The following is an 18,845-nucleotide window of genomic DNA, read 5'->3' on the forward strand; positions in this document are numbered from 1 at the left end:
ACTTACAACGTTCACAGCAATGTCACAAGTGTAAAGACCCCACAATACAACATGGCAGGACAAAAAAAAAGCTAGGCACAAGTGCGACCACTGATGGATGCGGATTACTTTGTTTCGTCTTGCAAAAGTAAAGGAAGTTTCCCATGGCTCGCTGGGTTCAAGGACCGCCTCTTCTTAAGCTTGCATTGAGATAATAAGGTTTTAGAGGGTGCACATAAAAGCAGCTCATGCACAGTGTTTCTGCCCGGTCTCGAACCAGGGACCTTTCGCGTGTTAGGCGAACATGATGACCACTACACTACAGAAACTCACTTGCTGTGTTTTACTGTTAGAGCAAGGTTCCTCTCAAGGGTTCTCTCTACTTCTATTCTGCTGTATCAGCAGCCACTCAGAAAGCGAGGAACAAGTGTGAAAACTGCAGAGATATCAGCCAACATACTTGCAATTAGACGTATTAAAAATTGACTTATGCAGGCATCGACAGACAAATATCTGATGCCTAAATGCCAGCAAGTACAGCTTGGGAAAGCATCACCTGGGACACACACAGACTAAGCATGAAGGCAGAAAAAGCACGGTGATCCATGTTTCTTATGAGGTTCAAAATATTTTGTGCAACAATGCGGCGAGTGTAATGAGAAATAGTCAGGCATTGTGAGTTTTGAGTAGGATTCGTATGTTTACCTCTGAAAAAGGGCTCGTCCGGGATTTGAACCCGGGACCTCTCGCACCCTAATCGAGAATCATACCCCTAGACCAACGAGCCGAGGCACACAAGAGTCGCCTTTCGCACCGGCTCCGGGGGTTATTGGCAGCGAGTTAGTGAATGCTTCACCCAAAGCAAGCAACTGCACATGCTGCTCTCTTCTGCAATATGGTTGCTGTCTTTTCCATGGCCGTCATCGAACAAGAAATGAAAATGCCTCTATCCTTCAGATTTTTTGTTTGTTCTAGGTGTATGCTCTCGGTGAGGTCAATAAAACCATTTCTGCTCTCATGCCTTGCTTTCATGAAGTAGGCCCAACCTTCAGTACACAAGGACGTGCAAACGAATAGCGCAAACTATCGTCACTTCTCTTTTTGAGCTGTCACTGATACCCCTGGAGCACAGTACGTCACGCTGGTGAGGGATAGACAGCTTCCATTATCTCAGCTTTCCTATAAATTGAGAGAGTAAATGCAAACTGTGTGAAAAACAGAAAACTGCTCTTTCTGCCCGGTCTCGAACCAGGGACCTTTCGCGTGTAAAGCGAACGTGATAACCACTACACTACAGAAACAGACACGCTTGCAGGAATCTTCTTGGCATGTAGTGGGCTGGAATGCACAGACCAAGGGCCAATGTCCATGAAGCTCAAAGTTGGACCCTCCTTACCCGATCTCTTTCTTTGGAAGAAAGGAACGAGGACCCCTTTTATTCCAAAAGGCGATTTTAAAACCATACCTGAAACCACACTAGAAAAACACTTTGCATTTAATTTTCCTACACTGATGGTCCACCCCAGAAAAGCAGTTGCAAAGAAGTCCGGCACTGAAATTCTATACGCCAAAAGTGGGAAATAGCGTAGAGGGAAAGGAACATTCTCACCATACACGCCGTCTTATAGCATTGAAAAGAAGAAATGGCCCTATATAATAAGAAGCCTAAAAATAATTCCACAGCATGGGCTCATCCGGGATTTGAATCCGGGACCTCTCGCACCCGAAGCGAGAATCATACCCCTAGACCAACGAGCCTGATTCCCCAGTTGGCATTTTAAGCAATTTCTGATGCGTCTTTCAGAAACAAAGCAGGGCTATTTGGCTGCTCTCTCTCTATGTGAACCACAAAAAGTCATGTTTTCTCTCAAGGTGTTGTTTTTTTCACTCTTGCAAGGAAGGGATCAGTCGATATCCTAGCTGCCAGAGAGCAGAAAAAAGGCGCTGATGAGAACTGCAGGCACTTTCTGGCACTTGTACTCCTCTGCAAGTCCTGGACACTTGCCCCATAGACTTCCACCCCAGATGCAAGGGAGGGCCTGCCAATTCTTGCTCCTAAGACAGAGGCATTTGATTCTTGGATTCAAACACGCTCACTCAGCGCTCGATCAGGCTCGATCAGGCGAGATTTATATGAGTGGCTCGCAGGACTGAAACACTAACCTGGGAGCCCCAGGGTGGCTGAATTCCCAGGATGGCCATTTTTGGGCAAGTCACCTCCTTTCCTCCTGCCTCAATCTAGAATTGGCTGCAAATCACAAGATAGAGTTCAATGTCCGTGTGTACTGCCTACTCCCAGATACCTCTCTGTCTTCCTGATGTAAATTAAAATTTGCAAGGGGGGACCAATGACAATCTGCTCCTCCCACATAACCAGGAAGCCCTGTTGAACATGTCTGCCTGTGTTGTTGCAGGGACAGTGCCTTCTCCGCCCAAAAGGTGGCAGGAGAGCCTCACAACAAAGATGGGATCAACTGCTTAATGAGAAACCAGCACGGCAGTTTGTGTGATGGAGTGCAAATTTAACTGAAGGTGTGCCTGAGGTGTCCCTTCCAGGAATACATGGAATTGTGATTGAGGGCCCAGCCTGATCGTTGCTGGATTTCTCGTCATATGTTACAGGTCCGTGCAAAGATTGTGGTGTGTGGGAATGCACTGCAAAAAACAGGACGATTTAAGGGTGTAAAAGTAACCTGTCAGAAGTGGGATTTGAACCCACGCCTCCAAGAGGAGACCAGAAGTCTCAGTTGCACTGAAGATCAAGCTCTCTTGAGTCTGGCGCCTTAGACCACTCGGCCATCCTGACAGCCCTGGGTGTGCACAGATCTGACTCTTCTGACTGCACCTGCCAATGTTTGCACTTACAACGTTCACAGCAATGTCACAAGTGTAAAGACCCCACAATACAACATGGCATGACAAAAAAAAAGCTAGGCACAAGTGCGACCACTGATGGATGCGGATTACTTTGTTTCGTCTTGCAAAAGTAAAGGAAGTTTCCCATGGCTCGCTGGGTTCAAGGACCGCCTCTTCTTAAGCTTGCATTGAGATAATAAGGTTTTAGAGGGTGCACATAAAAGCAGCTCATGCACAGTGTTTCTGCCCGGTCTCGAACCGGGGACCTTTCGCGTGTTAGGCGAACGTGATGACCACTACACTACAGAAACTCACTTGCTGTGTTTTACTGTTAGAGCAAGGTTCCTCTCAAGGGTTCACTCTACTTCTATTCTGCTGTATCAGCAGCCACTCAGAAAGCGAGGAACAAGTGTGAAAACTGCAGAGATATCAGCCAACATACTTGCAATTAGACGTATTAAAAATTGACTTATGCAGGCATCGACAGACAAATATCTGATGCCTAAATGCCAGCAAGTACAGCTTGGGAAAGCATCACCTGGGACACACACAGACTAAGCATGAAGGCAGAAAAAGCACGGTGATCCATGTTTCTTATGAGGTTCAAAATATTTTGTGCAACAATGCGGCGAGTGTAATGAGAAATAGTCAGGCATTGTGAGTTTTGAGTAGGATTCGTATGTTTACCTCTGAAAAAGGGCTCGTCCGGGATTTGAACCCGGGACCTCTCGCACCCTAATCGAGAATCATACCCCTAGACCAACGAGCCGAGGCACACAAGAGTCGCCTTTCGCACCGGCTCCGGGGGTTATTGGCAGCGAGTTAGTGAATGCTTCACCCAAAGCAAGCAACTGCACATGCTGCTCTCTTCTGCAATATGGTTGCTGTCTTTTCCATGGCCGTCATCGAACAAGAAATGAAAATGCCTCTATCCTTCAGATTTTTTGTTTGTTCTAGGTGTATGCTCTCGGTGAGGTCAATAAAACCATTTCTGCTCTCATGCCTTGCTTTCATGAAGTAGGCCCAACCTTCAGTACACAAGGACGTGCAAACGAATAGCGCAAACTATCGTCACTTCTCTTTTTGAGCTGTCACTGATACCCCTGGAGCACAGTACGTCACGCTGGTGAGGGATAGACAGCTTCCATTATCTCAGCTTTCCTATAAATTGAGAGAGTAAATGCAAACTGTGTGAAAAACAGAAAACTGCTCTTTCTGCCCGGTCTCGAACCAGGGACCTTTCGCGTGTAAAGCGAACGTGATAACCACTACACTACAGAAACAGACACGCTTGCAGGAATCTTCTTGGCATGTAGTGGGCTGGAATGCACAGACCAAGGGCCAATGTCCATGAAGCTCAAAGTTGGACCCTCCTTACCCGATCTCTTTCTTTGGAAGAAAGGAACGAGGACCCCTTTTATTCCAAAAGGCGATTTTAAAACCATACCTGAAACCACACTAGAAAAACACTTTGCATTTAATTTTCCTACACTGATGGTCCACCCCAGAAAAGCAGTTGCAAAGAAGTCCGGCACTGAAATTCTATACGCCAAAAGTGGGAAATAGCGTAGAGGGAAAGGAACTTTCTCACCATACACGGCGTCTTATAGCATTGAAAAGAAGAAATGGCCCTATATAATAAGAAGCCTAAAAATAATTCCACAGCATGGGCTCGTCCGGGATTTGAATCCGGGACCTCTCGCACCCGAAGCGAGAATCATACCCCTAGACCAACGAGCCTGATTCCCCAGTTGGCATTTTAAGCAATTTCTGATGCGTCTTTCAGAAACAAAGCAGGGCTATTTGGCTGCTCTCTCTCTATGTGAACCACAAAAAGTCATGTTTTCTCTCAAGGTGTTGTTTTTTTCACTCTTGCAAGGAAGGGATCAGTCGATATCCTAGCTGCCAGAGAGCAGAAAAAAGGCGCTGATGAGAACTGCAGGCACTTTCTGGCACTTGTACTCCTCTGCAAGTCCTGGACACTTGCCCCATAGACTTCCACCCCAGATGCAAGGGAGGGCCTGCCAATTCTTGCTCCTAAGACAGAGGCATTTGATTCTTGGATTCAAACACGCTCACTCAGCGCTCGATTAGGCTCGATCAGGCGAGATTTATATGAGTGGCTCGCAGGACTGAAACACTAACCTGGGAGCCCCAGGGTGGCTGAATTCCCAGGATGGCCATTTTTGGGCAAGTCACCTCCTTTCCTCCTGCCTCAATCTAGAATTGGCTGCAAATCACAAGATAGAGTTCAATGTCCGTGTGTACTGCCTACTCCCAGATACCTCTCTGTCTTCCTTATGTAAATTAAAATTCGCAAGGGGGGACCAATGACAATCTGCTCCTCCCACATAACCAGGAAGCCCTGTTGAACATGTCTGCCTGTGTTGTTGCAGGGACAGTGCCTTCTCCGCCCAAAAGGTGGCAGGAGAGCCTCACAACAAAGATGGGATCAACTGCTTAATGAGAAACCAGCACGGCAGTTTGTGTGATGGAGTGCAAATTTAACTGAAGGTGTGCCTGAGGTGTCCCTTCCAGGAATACATGGAATTGTGATTGAGGGCCCAGCCTGATCGTTGCTGGATTTCTCGTCATATGTTACAGGTCCGTGCAAAGATTGTGGTGTGTGGGAATGCACTGCAAAAAACAGGACGATTTAAGGGTGTAAAAGAAACCTGTCAGAAGTGGGATTTGAACCCACGCCTCCATGAGGAGACCAGAAGTCTCAGTTGCACTGAAGATCAAGCTCTCTTGAGTCTGGTGCCTTAGACCACTCGGCCATCCTGACAGCCCTGGGTGTGCACAGATCTGACTCTTCTGACTGCACCTGCCAATGTTTGCACTTACAACGTTCACAGCAATGTCACAAGTGTAAAGACCCCACAATACAACATGGCATGACAAAAAAAAAGCTAGGCACAAGTGCGACCACTGATGGATGCGGATTACTTTGTTTCGTCTTGCAAAAGTAAAGGAAGTTTCCCATGGCTCGCTGGGTTCAAGGACCGCCTCTTCTTAAGCTTGCATTGAGATAATAAGGTTTTAGAGGGTGCACATAAAAGCAGCTCATGCACAGTGTTTCTGCCCGGTCTCGAACCGGGGACCTTTCGCGTGTTAGGCGAACGTGATGACCACTACACTACAGAAACTCACTTGCTGTGTTTTACTGTTAGAGCAAGGTTCCTCTCAAGGGTTCTCTCTACTTCTATTCTGCTGTATCAGCAGCCACTCAGAAAGCGAGGAACAAGTGTGAAAACTGCAGAGATATCAGCCAACATACTTGCAATTAGACGTATTAAAAATTGACTTATGCAGGCATCGACAGACAAATATCTGATGCCTAAATGCCAGCAAGTACAGCTTGGGAAAGCATCACCTGGGACACACACAGACTAAGCATGAAGGCAGAAAAAGCACGGTGATCCATGTTTCTTATGAGGTTCAAAATATTTTGTGCAACAATGCGGCGAGTGTAATGAGAAATAGTCAGGCATTGTGAGTTTTGAGTAGGATTTGTATGTTTACCTCTGAAAAAGGGCTCGTCTGGGATTTGAACCCGGGACCTCTCGCACCCTAATCGAGAATCATACCCCTAGACCAACGAGCCGAGGCACACAAGAGTCGCCTTTCGCACCGGCTCTGGGGGTTATTGGCAGCGAGTTAGTGAATGCTTCACCCAAAGCAAGCAACTGCACATGCTGCTCTCTTCTGCAATATGGTTGCTGTCTTTTCCATGGCCGTCATCGAACAAGAAATGAAAATGCCTCTATCCTTCAGATTTTTTGTTTGTTCTAGGTGTATGCTCTCGGTGAGGTCAATAAAACCATTTCTGCTCTCATGCCTTGCTTTCATGAAGTAGGCCCAACCTTCAGTACACAAGGACGTGCAAACGAATAGCGCAAACTATCGTCACTTCTCTTTTTGAGCTGTCACTGATACCCCTGGAGCACAGTACGTCACGCTGGTGAGGGATAGACAGCTTCCATTATCTCAGCTTTCCTATAAATTGAGAGAGTAAATGCAAACTGTGTGAAAAACAGAAAACTGCTCTTTCTGCCCGGTCTCGAACCAGGGACCTTTCGCGTGTAAAGCGAACATGATAACCACTACACTACAGAAACAGACACGCTTGCAGGAATCTTCTTGGCATGTAGTGGGCTGGAATGCACAGACCAAGGGCCAATGTCCATGAAGCTCAAAGTTGGACCCTCCTTACCCGATCTCTTTCTTTGGAAGAAAGGAACGAGGACCCCTTTTATTCCAAAAGGCGATTTTAAAACCATACCTGAAACCACACTAGAAAAACACTTTGCATTTAATTTTCCTACACTGATGGTCCACCCCAGAAAAGCAGTTGCAAAGAAGTCCGGCACTGAAGTTCTATACGCCAAAAGTGGGAAATAGCGTAGAGGGAAAGGAACTTTCTCACCATACACGCCGTCTTATAGCATTGAAAAGAAGAAATGGCCCTATATAATAAGAAGCCTAAAAAGAATTCCACAGCATGGGCTCGTCCGGGATTTGAATCCGGGACCTCTCGCACCCGAAGCGAGAATCATACCCCTAGACCAACGAGCCTGATTCCCCAGTTGGCATTTCAAGCAATTTCTGATGCGTCTTTCAGAAACAAAGCAGGGCTATTTGGCTGCTCTCTCTCTATGTGAACCACAAAAAGTCATGTTTTCTCTCAAGGTGTTGTTTTTTTCACTCTTGCAAGGAAGGGATCAGTCGATATCCTAGCTGCCAGAGAGCAGAAAAAAGGCGCTGATGAGAACTGCAGGCACTTTCTGGCACTTGTACTCCTCTGCAAGTCCTGGACACTTGCCCCATAGACTTCCACCCCAGATGCAAGGGAGGGCCTGCCAATTCTTGCTCCTAAGACAGAGGCATTTGATTCTTGGATTCAAACACGCTCACTCAGCGCTCGATCAGGCTCGATCAGGCGAGATTTATATGAGTGGCTCGCAGGACTGAAACACTAACCTGGGAGCCCCAGGGTGGCTGAATTCCCAGGATGGCCATTTTTGGGCAAGTCACCTCCTTTCCTCCTGCCTCAATCTAGAATTGGCTGCAAATCACAAGATAGAGTTCAATGTCCGTGTGTACTGCCTACTCCCAGATACCTCTCTGTCTTCCTGATGTAAATTAAAATTTGCAAGGGGGGACCAATGACAATCTGCTCCTCCCACATAACCAGGAAGCCCTGTTGAACATGTCTGCCTGTGTTGTTGCAGGGACAGTGCCTTCTCCGCCCAAAAGGTGGCAGGAGAGCCTCACAACAAAGATGGGATCAACTGCTTAATGAGAAACCAGCACGGCAGTTTGTGTGATGGAGTGCAAATTTAACTGAAGGTGTGCCTGAGGTGTCCCTTCCAGGAATACATGGAATTGTGATTGAGGGCCCAGCCTGATCGTTGCTGGATTTCTCGTCATATGTTACAGGTCCGTGCAAAGATTGTGGTGTGTGGGAATGCACTGCAAAAAACAGGACGATTTAAGGGTGTAAAAGAAACCTGTCAGAAGTGGGATTTGAACCCACGCCTCCATGAGGAGACCAGAAGTCTCAGTTGCACTGAAGATCAAGCTCTCTTGAGTCTGGCGCCTTAGACCACTCGGCCATCCTGACAGCCCTGGGTGTGCACAGATCTGACTCTTCTGACTGCACCTGCCAATGTTTGCACTTACAACGTTCACAGCAATGTCACAAGTGTAAAGACCCCACAATACAACATGGCATGACAAAAAAAAAGCTAGGCACAAGTGCGACCACTGATGGATGCGGATTACTTTGTTTCGTCTTGCAAAAGTAAAGGAAGTTTCCCATGGCTCGCTGGGTTCAAGGACCGCCTCTTCTTAAGCTTGCATTGAGATAATAAGGTTTTAGAGGGTGCACATAAAAGCAGCTCATGCACAGTGTTTCTGCCCGGTCTCGAACCGGGGACCTTTGCGTGTTAGGCGAACGTGATGACCACTACACTACAGAAACTCACTTGCTGTGTTTTACTGTTAGAGCAAGGTTCCTCTCAAGGGTTCTCTCTACTTCTATTCTGCTGTATCAGCAGCCACTCAGAAAGCGAGGAACAAGTGTGAAAACTGCAGAGATATCAGCCAACATACTTGCAATTAGACGTATTAAAAATTGACTTATGCAGGCATCGACAGACAAATATCTGATGCCTAAATGCCAGCAAGTACAGCTTGGGAAAGCATCACCTGGGACACACACAGACTAAGCATGAAGGCAGAAAAAGCACGGTGATCCATGTTTCTTATGAGGTTCAAAATATTTTGTGCAACAATGCGGCGAGTGTAATGAGAAATAGTCAGGCATTGTGAGTTTTGAGTAGGATTCGTATGTTTACCTCTGAAAAAGGGCTCGTCCGGGATTTGAACCCGGGACCTCTCGCACCCTAATCGAGAATCATACCCCTAGACCAACGAGCCGAGGCACACAAGAGTCGCCTTTCGCACCGGCTCCGGGGGTTATTGGCAGCGAGTTAGTGAATGCTTCACCCAAAGCAAGCAACTGCACATGCTGCTCTCTTCTGCAATATGGTTGCTGTCTTTTCCATGGCCGTCATCGAACAAGAAATGAAAATGCCTCTATCCTTCAGATTTTTTGTTTGTTCTAGGTGTATGCTCTCGGTGAGGTCAATAAAACCATTTCTGCTCTCATGCCTTGCTTTCATGAAGTAGGCCCAACCTTCAGTACACAAGGACGTGCAAACGAATAGCGCAAACTATCGTCACTTCTCTTTTTGAGCTGTCACTGATACCCCTGGAGCACAGTACGTCACGCTGGTGAGGGATAGACAGCTTCCATTATCTCAGCTTTCCTATAAATTGAGAGAGTAAATGCAAACTGTGTGAAAAACAGAAAACTGCTCTTTCTGCCCGGTCTCGAACCAGGGACCTTTCGCGTGTAAAGCGAACGTGATAACCACTACACTACAGAAACAGACACGCTTGCAGGAATCTTCTTGGCATGTAGTGGGCTGGAATGCACAGACCAAGGGCCAATGTCCATGAAGCTCAAAGTTGGACCCTCCTTACCCGATCTCTTTCTTTGGAAGAAAGGAACGAGGACCCCTTTTATTCCAAAAGGCGATTTTAAAACCATACCTGAAACCACACTAGAAAAACACTTTGCATTTAATTTTCCTACACTGATGGTCCACCCCAGAAAAGCAGTTGCAAAGAAGTCCGGCACTGAAATTCTATACGCCAAAAGTGGGAAATAGCGTAGAGGGAAAGGAACTTTCTCACCATACACGGCGTCTTATAGCATTGAAAAGAAGAAATGGCCCTATATAATAAGAAGCCTAAAAATAATTCCACAGCATGGGCTCGTCCGGGATTTGAATCCGGGACCTCTCGCACCCGAAGCGAGAATCATACCCCTAGACCAACGAGCCTGATTCCCCAGTTGGCATTTTAAGCAATTTCTGATGCGTCTTTCAGAAACAAAGCAGGGCTATTTGGCTGCTCTCTCTCTATGTGAACCACAAAAAGTCATGTTTTCTCTCAAGGTGTTGTTTTTTTCACTCTTGCAAGGAAGGGATCAGTCGATATCCTAGCTGCCAGAGAGCAGAAAAAAGGCGCTGATGAGAACTGCAGGCACTTTCTGGCACTTGTACTCCTCTGCAAGTCCTGGACACTTGCCCCATAGACTTCCACCCCAGATGCAAGGGAGGGCCTGCCAATTCTTGCTCCTAAGACAGAGGCATTTGATTCTTGGATTCAAACACGCTCACTCAGCGCTCGATTAGGCTCGATCAGGCGAGATTTATATGAGTGGCTCGCAGGACTGAAACACTAACCTGGGAGCCCCAGGGTGGCTGAATTCCCAGGATGGCCATTTTTGGGCAAGTCACCTCCTTTCCTCCTGCCTCAATCTAGAATTGGCTGCAAATCACAAGATAGAGTTCAATGTCCGTGTGTACTGCCTACTCCCAGATACCTCTCTGTCTTCCTTATGTAAATTAAAATTCGCAAGGGGGGACCAATGACAATCTGCTCCTCCCACATAACCAGGAAGCCCTGTTGAACATGTCTGCCTGTGTTGTTGCAGGGACAGTGCCTTCTCCGCCCAAAAGGTGGCAGGAGAGCCTCACAACAAAGATGGGATCAACTGCTTAATGAGAAACCAGCACGGCAGTTTGTGTGATGGAGTGCAAATTTAACTGAAGGTGTGCCTGAGGTGTCCCTTCCAGGAATACATGGAATTGTGATTGAGGGCCCAGCCTGATCGTTGCTGGATTTCTCGTCATATGTTACAGGTCCGTGCAAAGATTGTGGTGTGTGGGAATGCACTGCAAAAAACAGGACGATTTAAGGGTGTAAAAGAAACCTGTCAGAAGTGGGATTTGAACCCACGCCTCCATGAGGAGACCAGAAGTCTCAGTTGCACTGAAGATCAAGCTCTCTTGAGTCTGGTGCCTTAGACCACTCGGCCATCCTGACAGCCCTGGGTGTGCACAGATCTGACTCTTCTGACTGCACCTGCCAATGTTTGCACTTACAACGTTCACAGCAATGTCACAAGTGTAAAGACCCCACAATACAACATGGCATGACAAAAAAAAAGCTAGGCACAAGTGCGACCACTGATGGATGCGGATTACTTTGTTTCGTCTTGCAAAAGTAAAGGAAGTTTCCCATGGCTCGCTGGGTTCAAGGACCGCCTCTTCTTAAGCTTGCATTGAGATAATAAGGTTTTAGAGGGTGCACATAAAAGCAGCTCATGCACAGTGTTTCTGCCCGGTCTCGAACCGGGGACCTTTCGCGTGTTAGGCGAACGTGATGACCACTACACTACAGAAACTCACTTGCTGTGTTTTACTGTTAGAGCAAGGTTCCTCTCAAGGGTTCTCTCTACTTCTATTCTGCTGTATCAGCAGCCACTCAGAAAGCGAGGAACAAGTGTGAAAACTGCAGAGATATCAGCCAACATACTTGCAATTAGACGTATTAAAAATTGACTTATGCAGGCATCGACAGACAAATATCTGATGCCTAAATGCCAGCAAGTACAGCTTGGGAAAGCATCACCTGGGACACACACAGACTAAGCATGAAGGCAGAAAAAGCACGGTGATCCATGTTTCTTATGAGGTTCAAAATATTTTGTGCAACAATGCGGCGAGTGTAATGAGAAATAGTCAGGCATTGTGAGTTTTGAGTAGGATTTGTATGTTTACCTCTGAAAAAGGGCTCGTCTGGGATTTGAACCCGGGACCTCTCGCACCCTAATCGAGAATCATACCCCTAGACCAACGAGCCGAGGCACACAAGAGTCGCCTTTCGCACCGGCTCTGGGGGTTATTGGCAGCGAGTTAGTGAATGCTTCACCCAAAGCAAGCAACTGCACATGCTGCTCTCTTCTGCAATATGGTTGCTGTCTTTTCCATGGCCGTCATCGAACAAGAAATGAAAATGCCTCTATCCTTCAGATTTTTTGTTTGTTCTAGGTGTATGCTCTCGGTGAGGTCAATAAAACCATTTCTGCTCTCATGCCTTGCTTTCATGAAGTAGGCCCAACCTTCAGTACACAAGGACGTGCAAACGAATAGCGCAAACTATCGTCACTTCTCTTTTTGAGCTGTCACTGATACCCCTGGAGCACAGTACGTCACGCTGGTGAGGGATAGACAGCTTCCATTATCTCAGCTTTCCTATAAATTGAGAGAGTAAATGCAAACTGTGTGAAAAACAGAAAACTGCTCTTTCTGCCCGGTCTCGAACCAGGGACCTTTCGCGTGTAAAGCGAACATGATAACCACTACACTACAGAAACAGACACGCTTGCAGGAATCTTCTTGGCATGTAGTGGGCTGGAATGCACAGACCAAGGGCCAATGTCCATGAAGCTCAAAGTTGGACCCTCCTTACCCGATCTCTTTCTTTGGAAGAAAGGAACGAGGACCCCTTTTATTCCAAAAGGCGATTTTAAAACCATACCTGAAACCACACTAGAAAAACACTTTGCATTTAATTTTCCTACACTGATGGTCCACCCCAGAAAAGCAGTTGCAAAGAAGTCCGGCACTGAAGTTCTATACGCCAAAAGTGGGAAATAGCGTAGAGGGAAAGGAACTTTCTCACCATACACGCCGTCTTATAGCATTGAAAAGAAGAAATGGCCCTATATAATAAGAAGCCTAAAAAGAATTCCACAGCATGGGCTCGTCCGGGATTTGAATCCGGGACCTCTCGCACCCGAAGCGAGAATCATACCCCTAGACCAACGAGCCTGATTCCCCAGTTGGCATTTCAAGCAATTTCTGATGCGTCTTTCAGAAACAAAGCAGGGCTATTTGGCTGCTCTCTCTCTATGTGAACCACAAAAAGTCATGTTTTCTCTCAAGGTGTTGTTTTTTTCACTCTTGCAAGGAAGGGATCAGTCGATATCCTAGCTGCCAGAGAGCAGAAAAAAGGCGCTGATGAGAACTGCAGGCACTTTCTGGCACTTGTACTCCTCTGCAAGTCCTGGACACTTGCCCCATAGACTTCCACCCCAGATGCAAGGGAGGGCCTGCCAATTCTTGCTCCTAAGACAGAGGCATTTGATTCTTGGATTCAAACACGCTCACTCAGCGCTCGATCAGGCTCGATCAGGCGAGATTTATATGAGTGGCTCGCAGGACTGAAACACTAACCTGGGAGCCCCAGGGTGGCTGAATTCCCAGGATGGCCATTTTTGGGCAAGTCACCTCCTTTCCTCCTGCCTCAATCTAGAATTGGCTGCAAATCACAAGATAGAGTTCAATGTCCGTGTGTACTGCCTACTCCCAGATACCTCTCTGTCTTCCTGATGTAAATTAAAATTTGCAAGGGGGGACCAATGACAATCTGCTCCTCCCACATAACCAGGAAGCCCTGTTGAACATGTCTGCCTGTGTTGTTGCAGGGACAGTGCCTTCTCCGCCCAAAAGGTGGCAGGAGAGCCTCACAACAAAGATGGGATCAACTGCTTAATGAGAAACCAGCACGGCAGTTTGTGTGATGGAGTGCAAATTTAACTGAAGGTGTGCCTGAGGTGTCCCTTCCAGGAATACATGGAATTGTGATTGAGGGCCCAGCCTGATCGTTGCTGGATTTCTCGTCATATGTTACAGGTCCGTGCAAAGATTGTGGTGTGTGGGAATGCACTGCAAAAAACAGGACGATTTAAGGGTGTAAAAGAAACCTGTCAGAAGTGGGATTTGAACCCACGCCTCCATGAGGAGACCAGAAGTCTCAGTTGCACTGAAGATCAAGCTCTCTTGAGTCTGGCGCCTTAGACCACTCGGCCATCCTGACAGCCCTGGGTGTGCACAGATCTGACTCTTCTGACTGCACCTGCCAATGTTTGCACTTACAACGTTCACAGCAATGTCACAAGTGTAAAGACCCCACAATACAACATGGCATGACAAAAAAAAAGCTAGGCACAAGTGCGACCACTGATGGATGCGGATTACTTTGTTTCGTCTTGCAAAAGTAAAGGAAGTTTCCCATGGCTCGCTGGGTTCAAGGACCGCCTCTTCTTAAGCTTGCATTGAGATAATAAGGTTTTAGAGGGTGCACATAAAAGCAGCTCATGCACAGTGTTTCTGCCCGGTCTCGAACCGGGGACCTTTGCGTGTTAGGCGAACGTGATGACCACTACACTACAGAAACTCACTTGCTGTGTTTTACTGTTAGAGCAAGGTTCCTCTCAAGGGTTCTCTCTACTTCTATTCTGCTGTATCAGCAGCCACTCAGAAAGCGAGGAACAAGTGTGAAAACTGCAGAGATATCAGCCAACATACTTGCAATTAGACGTATTAAAAATTGACTTATGCAGGCATCGACAGACAAATATCTGATGCCTAAATGCCAGCAAGTACAGCTTGGGAAAGCATCACCTGGGACACACACAGACTAAGCATGAAGGCAGAAAAAGCACGGTGATCCATGTTTCTTATGAGGTTCAAAATATTTTGTGCAACAATGCGGCGAGTGTAATGAGAAATAGTCAGGCATTGTGAGTTTTGAGTAGGATTCGTATGTTTACCTCTGAAAAAGGGCTCGTCCGGGATTTGAACCCGGGACCTCTCGCACCCTAATCGAGAATCATACCCCTAGACCAACGAGCCGAGGCACACAAGAGTCGCCTTTCGCACCGGCTCCGGGGGTTATTGGCAGCGAGTTAGTGAATGCTTCACCCAAAGCAAGCAACTGCACATGCTGCTCTCTTCTGCAATATGGTTGCTGTCTTTTCCATGGCCGTCATCGAACAAGAAATGAAAATGCCTCTATCCTTCAGATTTTTTGTTTGTTCTAGGTGTATGCTCTCGGTGAGGTCAATAAAACCATTTCTGCTCTCATGCCTTGCTTTCATGAAGTAGGCCCAACCTTCAGTACACAAGGACGTGCAAACGAATAGCGCAAACTATCGTCACTTCTCTTTTTGAGCTGTCACTGATACCCCTGGAGCACAGTACGTCACGCTGGTGAGGGATAGACAGCTTCCATTATCTCAGCTTTCCTATAAATTGAGAGAGTAAATGCAAACTGTGTGAAAAACAGAAAACTGCTCTTTCTGCCCGGTCTCGAACCAGGGACCTTTCGCGTGTAAAGCGAACGTGATAACCACTACACTACAGAAACAGACACGCTTGCAGGAATCTTCTTGGCATGTAGTGGGCTGGAATGCACAGACCAAGGGCCAATGTCCATGAAGCTCAAAGTTGGACCCTCCTTACCCGATCTCTTTCTTTGGAAGAAAGGAACGTGGACCCCTTTTATTCCAAAAGGCGATTTTAAAACCATACCTGAAACCACACTAGAAAAACACTTTGCATTTAATTTTCCTACACTGATGGTCCACCCCAGAAAAGCAGTTGCAAAGAAGTCCGGCACTGAAATTCTATACGCCAAAAGTGGGAAATAGCGTAGAGGGAAAGGAACTTTCTCACCATACACGCCGTCTTATAGCATTGAAAAGAAGAAATGGCCCTATATAATAAGAAGCCTAAAAATAATTCCACAGCATGGGCTCGTCCGGGATTTGAATCCGGGACCTCTCGCACCCGAAGCGAGAATCATACCCCTAGACCAACGAGCCTGATTCCCCAGTTGGCATTTTAAGCAATTTCTGATGCGTCTTTCAGAAACAAAGCAGGGCTATTTGGCTGCTCTCTCTCTATGTGAACCACAAAAAGTCATGTTTTCTCTCAAGGTGTTGTTTTTTTCACTCTTGCAAGGAAGGGATCAGTCGATATCCTAGCTGCCAGAGAGCAGAAAAAAGGCGCTGATGAGAACTGCAGGCACTTTCTGGCACTTGTACTCCTCTGCAAGTCCTGGACACTTGCCCCATAGACTTCCACCCCAGATGCAAGGGAGGGCCTGCCAATTCTTGCTCCTAAGACAGAGGCATTTGATTCTTGGATTCAAACACGCTCACTCAGCGCTCGATTAGGCTCGATCAGGCGAGATTTATATGAGTGGCTCGCAGGACTGAAACACTAACCTGGGAGCCCCAGGGTGGCTGAATTCCCAGGATGGCCATTTTTGGGCAAGTCACCTCCTTTCCTCCTGCCTCAATCTAGAATTGGCTGCAAATCACAAGATAGAGTTCAATGTCCGTGTGTACTGCCTACTCCCAGATACCTCTCTGTCTTCCTTATGTAAATTAAAATTCGCAAGGGGGGACCAATGACAATCTGCTCCTCCCACATAACCAGGAAGCCCTGTTGAACATGTCTGCCTGTGTTGTTGCAGGGACAGTGCCTTCTCCGCCCAAAAGGTGGCAGGAGAGCCTCACAACAAAGATGGGATCAACTGCTTAATGAGAAACCAGCACGGCAGTTTGTGTGATGGAGTGCAAATTTAACTGAAGGTGTGCCTGAGGTGTCCCTTCCAGGAATACATGGAATTGTGATTGAGGGCCCAGCCTGATCGTTGCTGGATTTCTCGTCATATGTTACAGGTCCGTGCAAAGATTGTGGTGTGTGGGAATGCACTGCAAAAAACAGGACGATTTAAGGGTGTAAAAGAAACCTGTCAGAAGTGGGATTTGAACCCACGCCTCCATGAGGAGACCAGAAGTCTCAGTTGCACTGAAGATCAAGCTCTCTTGAGTCTGGTGCCTTAGACCACTCGGCCATCCTGACAGCCCTGGGTGTGCACAGATCTGACTCTTCTGACTGCACCTGCCAATGTTTGCACTTACAACGTTCACAGCAATGTCACAAGTGTAAAGACCCCACAATACAACATGGCAGGACAAAAAAAAAGCTAGGCACAAGTGCGACCACTGATGGATGCGGATTACTTTGTTTCGTCTTGCAAAAGTAAAGGAAGTTTCCCATGGCTCGCTGGGTTCAAGGACCGCCTCTTCTTAAGCTTGCATTGAGATAATAAGGTTTTAGAGGGTGCACATAAAAGCAGCTCATGCACAGTGTTTCTGCCCGGTCTCGAACCAGGGACCTTTCGCGTGTTAGGCGAACATGATGACCACTACACTACAGAAACTCACTTGCTGTGTTTTACTGTTAGAGCAAGGTTCCTCTCAAGGGTTCTCTCTACTTCTATTCTGCTGTATCAGCAGCCACTCAGAAAGCGAGGAACAAGTGTGAAAACTGCAGAGATATCAGCCAACATACTTGCAATTAGACGTATTAAAAATTGACTTATGCAGGCATCGACAGACAAATATCTGATGCCTAAATGCCAGCAAGTACAGCTTGGGAAAGCATCACCTGGGACACACACAGACTAAGCATGAAGGCAGAAAAAGCACGGTGATCCATGTTTCTTATGAGGTTCAAAATATTTTGTGCAACAATGCGGCGAGTGTAATGAGAAATAGTCAGGCATTGTGAGTTTTGAGTAGGATTCGTATGTTTACCTCTGAAAAAGGGCTCGTCCGGGATTTGAACCCGGGACCTCTCGCACCCTAATCGAGAATCATACCCCTAGACCAACGAGCCGAGGCACACAAGAGTCGCCTTTCGCACCGGCTCCGGGGGTTATTGGCAGCGAGTTAGTGAATGCTTCACCCAAAGCAAGCAACTGCACATGCTGCTCTCTTCTGCAATATGGTTGCTGTCTTTTCCATGGCCGTCATCGAACAAGAAATGAAAATGCCTCTATCCTTCAGATTTTTTGTTTGTTCTAGGTGTATGCTCTCGGTGAGGTCAATAAAACCATTTCTGCTCTCATGCCTTGCTTTCATGAAGTAGGCCCAACCTTCAGTACACAAGGACGTGCAAACGAATAGCGCAAACTATCGTCACTTCTCTTTTTGAGCTGTCACTGATACCCCTGGAGCACAGTACGTCACGCTGGTGAGGGATAGACAGCTTCCATTATCTCAGCTTTCCTATAAATTGAGAGAGTAAATGCAAACTGTGTGAAAAACAGAAAACTGCTCTTTCTGCCCGGTCTCGAACCAGGGACCTTTCGCGTGTAAAGCGAACGTGATAACCACTACACTACAGAAACAGACACGCTTGCAGGAATCTTCTTGGCATGTAGTGGGCTGGAATGCACAGACCAAGGGCCAATGTCCATGAAGCTCAAAGTTGGACCCTCCTTACCCGATCTCTTTCTTTGGAAGAAAGGAACGAGGACCCCTTTTATTCCAAAAGGCGATTTTAAAACCATACCTGAAACCACACTAGAAAAACACTTTGCATTTAATTTTCCTACACTGATGGTCCACCCCAGAAAAGCAGTTGCAAAGAAGTCCGGCACTGAAATTCTATACGCCAAAAGTGGGAAATAGCGTAGAGGGAAAGGAACATTCTCACCATACACGCCGTCTTATAGCATTGAAAAGAAGAAATGGCCCTATATAATAAGAAGCCTAAAAATAATTCCACAGCATGGGCTCATCCGGGATTTGAATCCGGGACCTCTCGCACCCGAAGCGAGAATCATACCCCTAGACCAACGAGCCTGATTCCCCAGTTGGCATTTTAAGCAATTTCTGATGCGTCTTTCAGAAACAAAGCAGGGCTATTTGGCTGCTCTCTCTCTAT

At 46.9% G+C, this 18,845-nt stretch overlaps 8 non-coding genes across 8 annotated transcripts; all 8 read right to left on the reverse strand.

Moving 5' to 3' along the window:
- Window positions 1–235: 235 nt before the first annotated feature.
- Window positions 236–308, reverse strand: TRNAV-AAC (transfer RNA valine (anticodon AAC)). The gene has a single exon. It is a non-coding gene; the product is annotated as a tRNA-Val (tRNA).
- A 2,365-nt stretch (window positions 309–2,673) lies between these two features.
- TRNAL-CAA (transfer RNA leucine (anticodon CAA)) lies at window positions 2,674–2,785 on the reverse strand. Its single transcript has 2 exons — window positions 2,748–2,785; window positions 2,674–2,719 (listed from the first exon to the last, which is right to left on the reverse strand). It is a non-coding gene; the product is annotated as a tRNA-Leu (tRNA).
- Window positions 2,786–3,073: 288 nt separating this feature from the next.
- Window positions 3,074–3,146, reverse strand: TRNAV-AAC (transfer RNA valine (anticodon AAC)). Its single transcript has one exon. It is a non-coding gene; the product is annotated as a tRNA-Val (tRNA).
- A 2,765-nt stretch (window positions 3,147–5,911) lies between these two features.
- Window positions 5,912–5,984, reverse strand: TRNAV-AAC (transfer RNA valine (anticodon AAC)). The gene has a single exon. It is a non-coding gene; the product is annotated as a tRNA-Val (tRNA).
- A 2,365-nt stretch (window positions 5,985–8,349) lies between these two features.
- TRNAL-CAA (transfer RNA leucine (anticodon CAA)) lies at window positions 8,350–8,461 on the reverse strand. Its single transcript has 2 exons — window positions 8,424–8,461; window positions 8,350–8,395 (listed from the first exon to the last, which is right to left on the reverse strand). It is a non-coding gene; the product is annotated as a tRNA-Leu (tRNA).
- A 3,125-nt stretch (window positions 8,462–11,586) lies between these two features.
- Window positions 11,587–11,659, reverse strand: TRNAV-AAC (transfer RNA valine (anticodon AAC)). The gene has a single exon. It is a non-coding gene; the product is annotated as a tRNA-Val (tRNA).
- A 2,365-nt stretch (window positions 11,660–14,024) lies between these two features.
- On the reverse strand, window positions 14,025–14,136 carry TRNAL-CAA (transfer RNA leucine (anticodon CAA)). Its single transcript has 2 exons — window positions 14,099–14,136; window positions 14,025–14,070 (listed from the first exon to the last, which is right to left on the reverse strand). It is a non-coding gene; the product is annotated as a tRNA-Leu (tRNA).
- A 3,125-nt stretch (window positions 14,137–17,261) lies between these two features.
- TRNAV-AAC (transfer RNA valine (anticodon AAC)) lies at window positions 17,262–17,334 on the reverse strand. Its single transcript has one exon. It is a non-coding gene; the product is annotated as a tRNA-Val (tRNA).
- Between the last annotated feature and the right edge of the window lie 1,511 nt (window positions 17,335–18,845).

The sequence above is a fragment of the Triturus cristatus genome, chromosome 10 (assembly GCF_964204655.1).
Source record: "Triturus cristatus chromosome 10, aTriCri1.1, whole genome shotgun sequence".
In the NCBI taxonomy this organism is placed as follows: Eukaryota; Metazoa; Chordata; class Amphibia; order Caudata; family Salamandridae; genus Triturus; species Triturus cristatus.